General features: G+C 50.7%; 1 protein-coding gene across 2 annotated transcripts in view; it reads left to right on the top strand.

Moving 5' to 3' along the window:
* The window catches only part of LOC124553977 (zinc finger protein 43-like), a 115,282-nt gene that overhangs the window by 76,447 nt on the left and 26,443 nt on the right, over positions 1 to 12,392 (top strand). The window lies entirely within an intron of this gene.

The raw sequence follows: 12,392 nt of genomic DNA, 5'->3' as shown, positions 1-12,392 counted from the left end.
CCCTGCCTGTTGTAAGAGGTGACTAACAGGAGTCTCTCACTTTTTGGCCCTATTAGTTCAGTTACCATTTTATGGTTTGACCTGCCTTTCCAAATTCTACAGAAGCACAGGCCATATGGGGAGGATGCCTTATGTGGTGCATGAGTTATCCGTAGTGCCCTTAGATTTGATCTCCTGAGCCTCTTGTGATGGCTTTGCATCTCCACCTGCAATTCAACTATTTGGATGAGGACACTTTCCGGGGTATGTCATCTTCTTACGTTGTCTCCTGAACTCTTTTGCCTCCATGACAGTATTAGATTTCTCTGAGCCCAATATCCAGCATGGTAGCCAGTTCGTTGGGGGTGGGGCCATCATGTACCCGTTTAGTGGTAGTCCCCTGACAACACAGGGATAGCACTGCTGATGCTTGGGCTGTAAACTGCCCACGTATGCCAAAGAGTAGATACCTGTCTTCCTGGGGCATCAGGACTCCCAGCAATGGTCATCATGCCAGGTGGCTTTTGCTGTGGCTGGGTGGCGCCCATGGGGAGAGCCCCTGATCGGAGTCGGTGACATTAGGGTGGCTGACACACAATGAAGTGTACTAAGTCATCTCTTGCTGGTGACTGTACAGCACCTGCAGTCTCTAAGAAGGGCAAGATCCAGTACAATGCTGACAGATATGATCGTAAATCATTTCCCTCCCTTGCTACACAATGGGAGGAATGTAGTGCAACAGAAAGAAGAGAGCCATATTCACCTCAGTATTTAGTCTGTAGCAGAATGGTCAGGGACTCCTTTCTACCTATGAAGCTTCAATTTTTTGTTGAACATCTTGAGGATAAGTTTGAGGAAGTGACAGCACTGGCAAAGATGAGAAGTGGTGCAGTCTCGATTCAGACAGCATCCTCAGCCCAATCCCAGACATCAGTTGCTTGTGACCAGCTGGGTGATATTCCTGTTTCCATTACTCCCCATAAAAGCCTCAAAATGATCCAGGGGATTATTTTCCACCACGACCTCCTCTTTGCAGTCCGACAAGCTCCACGCCACTCTAGAATGGTGGTTCATTTTATCTGGCAGGTTTACAGGGGACCCAAAGACAAAAGGGTCGCTACTGGTGTCTTCATCTTGGCCTTGGAGGGTGATTCATTGCCTTAGAAGGTCAAGGTGATGGTTTACTGCTGTGATATTAAACCATACATCCCTCCCCCTATGTGGTGCTCTAAGTGCTGGAAATTTGGGCATATGTCTTCCTGTTGAACTTCCAACGTCACATGTCGAGACTGCGTATGTCCACTGCATCCAGATACTTTCTCTGCACCTCCTCTCACTTGTATCAACTGCGGTGAGCAGCACTTCCGCAGCTCACCAGACTGCACAGTACTCCAAAAGGAGTGGAAAGTCATGGGAGTACAAGACCCTGGACCATTTGACTTATCAAGAGGCTAAACGTAAATTTGAATGATTACATCCCACTCAGTTGATGTCCACATATGCTGCAGCTACATTACCATCGCCATCATAAGTACCTACTTCAGGAGCAAGGACCACACAAACGCAGGGGACATCAGTCCCCTGCCCCAAGCTGGAGAAGCAACATCATCCTCTGGCTCATCTCGCGCAGAAGAGATCCCTTGGGACCATCTCTCCCAAGGTCTCCACTAATGCCGCAGCAGACACTCGCCAGTGGCTAAAGGAGCCAAAAGCTGCTAAATGAGGAGCTTCACATTCTTCCTCTGTGCCTGAAGCTACTTCAGAGAAGTCCTCCCAGCAAGCCCCTAAAGAGAAGTGAGAGGGCAAACAAACAAAAAAGTCTGCTAAGAAAAAGAACCCTCCAGTGGCACCACCACCACCACCTACCAATTCTGCACCTGAGGATGAGGTGGAGATCTCAGCATCTCCTGAGGACCTGGATGCCACTGATGCCTCATCCACAATAGGAATGGATACAAATGCTCAGTCATTGGCAGCAGGTGACCCTGAGGCTTAACCCGCCTTCAAGCATGCTTCATACCTTCCCAGCCTTACAGTAACGTCGTCCTCCAGTGGAACAGTTGCGGCTTTTTCCACCACCTGCCTGAGCTACAGCAGCTGTTTGGCTTTACACCTGCTTTCTGCATTGCCCTCCAGGAAACCTGGTTCCTGGTATTGCGAACCCCTGTGCTTTGTGGCTATAGGAGATATTACAAGAACCGTAGTGAATAAAATAGTGTCAGGTGGAGTTCGTGTCTGTACCGCACTCAGTATGCAGTGAACCTGTGCCCCTTCAAACCTCTCTTAAAGCTGTGGCTGTCAGGATAAGGATGACACAGGAAATAACTGTCAGCAACGTACATCTTCCTCCAGATGGTGCAGTACCCCTGAACACATTGGCTGCACTGATTCATCAACTCCCTAAACGTTTCCTACTTCAGAGATTTTAACATCCATAACCCACTTGTGGGGTGGCACTGTGCTTAATGGCAGAGGTAGAGATGTCGAAACTTTTGTGTCTCACCTCGACCTCTGCCGCTTAAATACAAGGGCCCTCCACACATTTCAGTGTGGCTCATGGCACTTACTCGGCCACTGATTTATCACTCTGCATCCCAGGACTTATCCCATCTGTCAACTGGAGAGCCCACGATGACTTGTATGGTAGTGACCACTTTCCCATTTTCCTGTCACTCCCCCAGCGCCATTCCCCCAGACGTCTACCAAGATGGTCTTTAAACAAGGTAGACTGGGAAGCTTTCACCTCTGCTGTCACCATTGAAACTCCCCCACATGGTACCATCGATGTGGTAGTTGAGCAGGTCACTAGAACGATCGTTTCTGTGGCAGAAAACACGAACCCTTGTTCTTTAGGGTGCCCGCAATGAAAGTCAGTACCTTGGTGGTCGCTGGAAATCGCTGAGGCCATTAAAGAGCGTTGGCGAGCTCTACAGTAACATAAGCAGCACCCTTCCCTAGAGCAGCTAATAGCTTTTGAAGGGCTGCTGCCCACGTTGACCATCTTATAAAAAGACGGAAACAGGCGTGTTGGGACAGGTACGTGTCGACCATTGGGTGCCATAAGTCACTTTCCCAAGTTTGGACAAAGATCAGACTGGCATTAACATCAATGGCGTGTTATCTACCAATCCAAACGCAATTGCTGAAGACTTTGCTGAGCATTGTGGTTGAGCCTATGCTTCAGAGAATTATCCCCCATCATTTTGCACCCTCAAACGGTGAATGGAAAGGAAAGCTCTTTAGTTCAATGAATGTCACATTGAACCTATAATACTCCGTTTACAGAGTGGGAGTTCCTCAGCATCTTTGCACATTGCCCTGACACATCTCCTGGGTCAGATAAGATCCACAGTCAGATGATCAGACATCTTTGTTCAACTACAAGTAATATCTCCTCTTCATCTTCAACCGGATCTGGTGCAATGGCATTCCAGTACTCATACCCGGCAAAATCCCACTTGATGTGGATAGCTATCGGCCCATCAGCCCCACCAACATTATTTGTAAGCTGTTAGAATGTATGGTAAGTCAGCGGTTGTGTTGGGTCCTGGAGTCACATGGCCTACTGGCTCCATGTCAGGGTGCTTTTCGTCAGGGTCACTGTACGATTGATTATCTAGTTTCCCTCGTCTGCCATCCAAACACCCCCCTGCGGGTTCGGGGGTAAGAATAGGCCCGCGGTATTCCTGCCTGTCGTAAGAGGCAACTAAAAGGAGTCTCAAACGTTTCGGCCTTAATGTGTTGGTACCCTAATGGGTTTGACCACTCTCTTTCAAAATTTTCTGTTAGTGCGTACCATTTGGGGAAGGACGCCTTACGTGGTGTATTATATATCCATCTTGCCCTAAGATCTGGCACACCCGATATTGTCATGGAGTTGGACTTCCATCGAGCGTCCAGCCACATTGGCTGCAGTGTGTTCTGGGTAGCATACATTCCCTCCATTGTGCACTTCCATCTTTGCCCTCGTGATGTACATGGATATTTCGACACCCGACATCCAGCCTAGTAGCCAGTCCGTTGTGGTGGGGTTGTCATGTACCCTCTTGGTGGTAGCCCCCTGACTACACAGGGATCGCACTGCTGATGCCTGAGCTGCTACCTCCCCACGTATGCCGAGGAGTCGATGCCTATCCCTCTGAGGCATCGGGACTCCCGGCAAAGGCCATCCTGCCAGGTGGTCTTTGCTGCGGCTGGGTGGCGCCCGTGGGGAGAGCCCCTGGTCGGAGTGGGTGGCATCAGGCTGGATGACCCGCAATGAAGAGTGGTACATCATCTCTCGCTGGTGGGTCTCCACCAGCAGTCTCTAGGCGATCGAGGTCTAACCTCAACGGCAAGCAATTCAATCCACGATCATTTCCCTCCCTGGCCACTCCATGGGAGGAACGCATGGCTAAAGACAGCAGTGGAGATTATTCACCCCGGTACCTTGTCTGTACGCGGGTCGATGGTGAATCTTTTATGCAAACTAAGCCTCAGTTTTTTGTGGAGCATTTAGAGGACAAGTTCGGGGAGGTGGAGGGCTTGTCAAAAATGCGCTCTGGGTCGGTTCTCATCAAAACAGCATTCTCTGCCCAGTCACGGAGGTTGCTCACTTGTGACAAGTTGGGGGATGCTTCCGTCACCATCACTCCCCATATAAGTTTAAACATGGTCCAGGGTATTATATTCCACAGGGATCTTCTTCTGCAGTCTGACGAACTATGCGCCAACCTAGGACGATGAGGTGTTCACTTCGTCCGGTGCGTCCATCGGGGTCCGAGGGATAATCAGGTAGCCACCGGTGCCTTCATCTTGGCCTTTGAGGGTGATGTCTTACCCAAAAAGGTTAAGGTTATGGTTTACCGTTGTGATGTGAAGCCATATATCCCCCCTCCAATGCGGTGTTTTAAATGCTGGAAGTTCGGGCACATGTCATCTCGCTGTACTTCCAGCATCACGTGTCGGGATTGTGGACATCCTTCGCATCCTGATACTCCATGCGCCCCGCCTCCTATCTGTGTTAACTGCGGAGAACACCATTCCCACTGCTTGCTGGACTGTAGGATATTCCAGAAAGAAAGGAAGATAATGGAATATAAGACCCTGGACCGCCTGACCTACCCCGAGGCTAGACGGAAATACGAGCCGCTCCATCCTGTGGCAATGACGTCAACCTATGCTGCTGCTGCAACGACGGTTCTCGCATCATCACGAATCGGCTCTAAGATCGGTCAGCATCCACCAGCCCCCTTGCTTGTGGGGGGCACTTCACAACCTGTTGCTCCTGTTCCATCTACTTCAGGAGCAACACCCCCACAACAATCGGGGACATTAGTTCCCCCTTCCCAGCCAGAGAAGCGTAAGACTTCTTCGGCTCCTCTCGCAAGGAAGGGGTCCCTTGGGGACCTCCCTTCGCAAGTTCCGACCAGCGGCACAGCAGACACCCGCAAGTGGCTCAACCAACCACCAGTCCCTGGTCGTAGGGCCTCACGGTCGTCGTCCGTCCCTTAGGCTGACCCTGTGAAGCCCTCCAAGCCTGAACCACCGAAGGCACAACGAGGGAAACAGAAACAGACACAGAAGAACGTCCCCAAGAATACCGACATTGCAGTGGCACCCGTCCCGCCGCTTCCTACAAGCTCTGCGTCTGAGGACGAGGTGGAGATTCTGCCGTCTGCTGAGGACCTGGATCTCGCCAGTCCCTCGGACGCAGTGGATGGCTGTTGTACAGGTGGTGACTCAGTAGCAGCAGGGGCTCAGGAGGCGTAATCTGCCTCCCCAGTCCCTTCACGCCTTTTCTATCCATGGACAATACCATCCTCCAGTGGAACTGCAGCGGTTTCTTCCACCATCTAGCTGAGCTCCGCCAACTTATCAGCCTTCACCCTTTCTTCTGCATTGCACTTCAGGAAACTTGGTTTCCAGCAAAGTGAACCCCCGCCCTCCGTGGCTATCAGGATTATTATAAGAACCGGGCAGCTTATGAAAGGGTGTCTGGTGGCGTCTGCATATATGTCCTTAACTCTCTTCACAGCGAGTTTGTACCTCTACAAACAGCTTTAGAGGCTGTCGCTGTTCGGGTGTGGACGCCACAGGCTGTTACCGTCTGCAGTCTTTACCTTCCACCGGATGGTGCTGTCGCGCAGCATGTCCTGGCTGCTCTGATAGCCCAATTGCCGCCACCTTTCTTGCTACTGGGCGACTTCAACGCCCATAACCCTCTGTGGGGTGGTTCAGTGGCGACAGGTCGAGGTGCCACCATTGAGCATTTATTAGCACAGCTCGATCTTTCGCTTTTAAATGATGGTTCCTCCACCCACTTTAGCGTGGTGCATGGCACGTACTCCACCATTGACCTTTCCATCTGCAGCACTAGCCTCTTACCGTCTGTCCAATGGCGAGTGCATGACGACCTGTGTGGTAGTGACCACTTTCCGATCTTTCTGTCACTACCACAGCGTCACTCTTCTGGGCGCCCTAGCAGATGGGCTATGAATAAGACTGACTGGGACTTGTTCTCCTCCACTGCCGCTGTTGAGCCTCTCTCTAATGATGACATTGATGCGGTGGTTCAATCGGTCACCACCGGCATCGTTACTGCCGCCGAATCTGCCATTCCGCGTTCCTCTGGGTCCCCTCTGTGGCGGACTGTGCCTTGGTGGTCGCCTGAGATCGCTGAAGCGATTAAAGATCGCTGGCAGGCGCTACAGCGTCACAAGTGACATCCATCCATAGACCACCTTATCGCCTTCAAACGGCTGCGTGCACGAGCCCGCCTCCTTATCCGCCAAAGCAAGCAGGAGTGCTGGGAGCGGTATGTGTCCACCATTGGCCTCCATGTCTCTCCATCGCATGTCTGGGCTAAGTGCTCCATTCAGTGAGTGGGAATTTCGCAGTGTCCTAGCTGCTTGCCCTGATACCACTCCCGGGCCAGATCGCCTCCACTGTCAGATGCTGAAACACCTTACAGTGGACTGCAAGCAACGCCTCCTCGACCTTTACAACCGTCTCTGGGTCGAGGGTGAGTTTCCATCGCAATGGCGAGAAAGCATTGTCATCCCCGTTTTGAAACCGGGCAAGAGCCATTTGGAGGTGGACAGCTACTGCCCCATTTGCGTCATCAACGTTCTTTGCAAGCTTCTCGAACGGATGGTGAGCCGACGCTTGAATTGGGTACTGGAGTCTCGTGGCCTTCTGGCTCCATCTCAGGGTGGGTTCCGTAAAGGCCGCTCCGCCGCCGACAATCTGGTGAGCTTGGAGTCGGCCATCCGTACTGCCTTTGCCCGCCGTCAGCACCTGGTCGCTGTCTTTTTCGACATGGGGAAGGCGTACGATACGACATGGCGTCATCACATCCTTTCTATGCTTCATGGATGGGGTCTTCGGGGCCCTCTGCCGATCTTTATCAGAAATTTTCTGTCGTATCGTACCTTCCGCGTGCAAGTTACAGCCTCATACAGTTCCTCCCACGTCCAGGAGACCGGTGTGCCACAGGGTTCTGTTTTAAGTGTCTGCCTGTTTCTAATAGCCATTAACGGGCTCGCTGCGGCCGTGGGAAATTCTGTCTCCGCTTCCCTGTATGCTGACGACTTCTGCCTTTACTACAGCTCTACTGGCATTGCAGCTGTTGAGCGTCAGTTACAGGGCGCAATCCGCAAGGTGCAGTCTTGGGCTGTAGCTCATGGGTTCCAGTTTTCGGCAGCCAAGACCTGCGTTATGCATTTCTGCCGGCTACGTACTGTCCACCCAGAGCCGCGGCTTTATCTTGCCGGCGAACTTCTTTCAGTGGTGGAATTACACAGGTTTTTGGGGGTGGTTTTCGATGCCCGGTTGACTTGGCTGCCTCATATCCGACGGCTTAAACAGGCGTGTTGGCGGCATCTAAACGCTCTGAGATGCTTGAGCCACACCCGCTGGGGTGCCGACCGATCTACCCTGTTGCGGCTCTACCAGGCGTTAATCCAGTCCCGTCTGGATTATGGGAGCCTGGCTTATGGCTCAGCATCCCCATCTGCGTTGCGGGTGCTGGACCCAATTCTCCACAGCGGGATACGCCTTGCCACTGGTACTTTCCGCACCAGCCCTGTGGACAGCATACTAGTGGAGGCAGATGTCCCTCCACTGCGGTTACGACGCCAACAATTACTGGCTCCCTATGCTGCCCATGTTTTTAGCTTGCCCGGGCATCCAAATTACCGTGTCCTGTTCCCGCAGTCAATCGTCCATCTGCCAGAACGTCGGCCCTGGTCGGATTGTCCGATCGCCTTACGCGTCAAAGAGCTCCTCTCTGGGCTTGGGTTTTTCCCTGTTCCACCTCCTTTTTGGGCACCTCTGCGCACGCCCCCATGGTGTGTGCCACGCCCTTGCCTTCGGCTCGACTTGGCACAGGGCCCGAAGGACTCAGTCCCTCCAGAGACCTTCCGCCGCCGCTTTTATTCCATCCTGGCCACGTATCAGGGCTCTGGCATTGTTTACACTGACGGCTCGATGGTTGCTGGTCGAGTCGGTTATGCGCTCACTCTAGGGGACCATTCCGAACAACGTTCCTTGGCGGCTGGCTGCAGCATTTACACTGCTGAGCTGGTCGCCATCTTTCGAGCCCTAGCGTATATCTGCTCTTGCTCAGGTGAGTCCTTCGTTATCTGTAGCGATTCCCTGAGCAGTTTACGAGCTCTCGACCAGTGTTTCCCTCGTTCTCGTCTGGTGATGGCTATCCAGGAGTCCCTGTATACTCTTGACCGTTGCGGCCCCTCTGTGGTCTTTGTTTGGACCCCAGGCCATGTTGGGATCCCCGGGAATGAGAATGTTGACCGCCTGGCGAAAGAGGCCACCAGTCAACCACCTCTGGAGATTGGCCTCCCGGCGACTGATTTGCGGGCCCTATTACGCCGCAAAATTTTCGATTTATGGGACGCTGAATGTCGCAACCTGCCCGTACCAAATAAACTCCGTCGTTTCAAGGCGTCGACGACTGTGTGGCGGTCGTCCATTCGGGTCTCCCACCAGGAGTCTGTTGTCCTCTGCCGGCTGCGCATTGGGCACACTCGGCTGACACACGACCACTTATTGCGCCGTGAGGACCACCTCTGTGTCGCTGCGGCTCCGTTTTCTCTGTGGTGCACATTTTATTGGAGTGTCCGCTTTTAGCTGTGCTCAGGCAGACGTTCGCACTGCCTGACACGCTACCTGCCCTTTTATCTGATGACCCTGCTATGGCTGGCTTAGTTTTACGTTTTATTAAGGCAGGGGGTTTTTATCATTTAATATGAGTGTTTGTGTTTTATTTTATTGTTTTGTATTGATTCTGGCTTTTGGCCTACGGTTTTAAACTCGGTTTTTAATGTGTTCTCGGTGGTTGGCTTTTCCTTTTTTTGTTCCTATGGTCGGCTAACCACCATCACACTGTGTGATTTCATTCGTTTTGCCTGGTCTTTATCTCCGTTTCTCTTGTTCTGTGTCGTCTGTGTTCTATTCTGTTAATCGGTTTCATTCTCTGTGGGTGTTTTTAGGATTTGGAAAAAGGGACCGATGACCGTAGCAGTCTGGTCCCTTTAATCCCACAAACCAACCAGCCACCCAAACAGCCTTTCCCAGATGCCAACACTTGGTTGCCATCTTTTTTGATTTACGAATAGCTTAAGACACGACCTGGCGACATCATAACCTTGCCACATTATATGAGTGGGGTCTCCAGGCCCCGCTCCCAATTTTTATCCAAAATTTCCTATCGCTCCATACTTTCCGTGTCCAATTTGGTGCCTCCTCACAGTTTCCAGCATGTCCAGGAGAATGGCATCCTGTAGAGCTCTGTATTGAGTGTATCTGTATTTTTAGTGGCCATTAGCGGTCTTGCAGAAGCTGTCAGGCGATTGGTCTCAGCTTCTCTGTATGCAGAAGACTTCTGCATTTTGTACTGCTCCTCCAATACTGGTGTTGCTGAGCAGCACCTTCAGGGAACCATTCATGACGCATAGTCATGGCCTGAGCCCCCAGATCCAGTTTTCAGCTGCAAAGTTATGTGTCACACACTTTTGTCTGCATCATACTGTTCATCCGGAACCAGAACTTCACCTTAACGATGGTCCACTCACTGTAATGGAGACATATCTATTCTTACGACTGGATTTCGATGCCCGATTGATGTGGCTTCCTCATCTCCATCAGCTGAAGCAGAAGAGCTGGCAGGACCTCAATGCCCTCTGCTGCCTAAACACCACCAACTGGGGTGCAGATCACTCTACAGTGCTGCAGCTCTACATAACCCTTGTTCAATCCTGTCCTGACTATGGGAGTCTGGTTTATTGTTTGGTGGCACCCTGAACATTACATTTACTCGACCCAGTGTGCTACTTTGATGTTCGACTGGCAGCAGGAGGTTTCAGGACGAGTCCAGTGACCAGGCCAGAGTTCCTCCATTGAAGGTTAGGCGTGCACAACTGCTTGCCAGTTATGTTACACACATTCGTAGTTCTCCTGAGCATCCGAACTACCATCTCCTTTTCCCATCCACGGCGTTTCATCTCCAACATCGGGGGACCAGGTCAGGGCTTAAGATGGCGGTTCGCATCCGATCTCTTCTGTCTGGAGTCCTTGCTTTTACCACGTATGCTGTAGGTCCATTCACGTACACCTCCATGGTGTACACTGAGGCCAAAACTTTGCCTGGTCCTTTCACAGGGCCCTAAGGACTCAGTTAACCTTTCTGCTCTGTGCTGTCATTTCCTCTCGGTTCTTGACTTGTACCGGAACCGTGAAGTGGTTGCCACTGACAGCTCAATGGGTGATGGTCAATTTGCCTTCGCATTTGTTCGTGGAGGTCATATTGAACAGCACTCCTTGCTCGAAAGCTGCAGTGTTTGGACTGCAGAGCTGGCGGCCATTTCTTGTGCTTTTGAGCACATCCGATCATGCCCTGGCGAGTCGTTTCTTCTCTTGAGGAGCCTACAAGCTATCGACCAGTGTTACCTTCACCATCCTTCGGTAGCGACCATCCAGGAGTCCATCTGTGCCCTGGAACGATCCAGTTGATCCCTGTTGTTTGTGTGGACCCCATGCCACGTTGGAATCCCAGGTAATGAACTTTCCAACAGGCTAGCCAAACAGGCTTCATGGAAAACACTTCTGGAGATTGGCATCCCTGTAAGTGACCTGCAATCATTATTACACCACAAGGTTTTTCAGGTTTGGGAGATGGAATGGCATAATCTCAGTACGCACAATAAACTGCGTGCGGCTAACACATCGCTGCCTCCTCTGTCGCGAGGACCCACCTCGGTGTCACTGTGGCTCACATATGACTTGTCATGCACATCTTGCTGGGCTGCCCACATCTAGTCGCTCTGTGGTGGACTTTTAACGTTCCCAGCACCTTACCTTCAGTATTGGACAACAGTGCTTCAACAGCAGATTTAGTGTTATATTTTGTTCCTGAGAGGTTGTTTTATCATACCATATAGTGTGGGTGTCTAGCCTTCTCTCTGAGGTCGCCACCTTCTCTCCATTTTAACTCTGTCACACTTTCTTTGCATTTATTTGTCTTTGCGGTCGTGTTTTCCCTACATGTATTCATCTCGCCTTGCCTTTTTGGGGTGGAAATTTTAATGTGTTGCAGAGTGGCTGGCTCATCCTCTTTTATTACTGTGATCAGCCAGCCTAGACCATATGCTCTATGGTTTTAATAACTTCTGCTTCTCCTTGTGGTGTATGTTTTTCCCATTTTTTCGTTCCATTTGTTTTATTTTTAGGTGTGGTGTTGGGTGTTTTTTGTACTTTGAGCCTTGCTTGTCAAGAGAATGGGACTGATGACTCTGCAGTATGGTCCCTTTATACCTAAAACCAACCAGCCAACTAACTCTGTTCTTCATAATATTGTTACATTCCATCAATGGTTTTCCATTACTTGAGTCTATACTTGGAGGACATCAGTGCTGTAGTTGATGAGACATTGAAATTTGGGCCATAATTCTAATACTTTGCAGTTATGACCAACTGAAAGGACAGCTTTTAAGGATAGACATTCTCAAGTTGTCTGTTACTCCACTCCACTGGAGCCACATAATGCCTGAGCAACAAGTACTACACTGTTGAGTAGGTAAAGTGTTCGTGAAATACTGTTTTGGTGTTGCTTTTATGTTTCGTTCATTTTGTAAGTGTGTGGTTTCTAACCTGTATGTTGCAATGCACAAATGCAGCGTAAATGAGTGAAGGTCATTTTATAGTAGTAGTGTAGGTCTCACTCTGTTTTTTTTTTTTTTGTCATGTTGTGGCTCACACGAGGCAAGCTGCATCAACAGTGAGGCAGATGTGGAATCAGTGGAGACCAGGTACTGGAGGACACAATGTTATCACAGTGAGAGATGACCACAATCTTGTCTGCTTGCAAGGTGTTACAGGAATTGCATAGTTTAGCAAAGTAACACTAACAGTAAGTG

The sequence above is a fragment of the Schistocerca americana genome, chromosome 11, assembly GCF_021461395.2.
Source record: "Schistocerca americana isolate TAMUIC-IGC-003095 chromosome 11, iqSchAmer2.1, whole genome shotgun sequence".
Taxonomy (NCBI): Eukaryota; Metazoa; Arthropoda; class Insecta; order Orthoptera; family Acrididae; genus Schistocerca; species Schistocerca americana.
The sequence above is the reverse complement of the archived record's forward strand: the minus strand, read 5'-3'. Positions and strand labels throughout refer to the sequence as shown.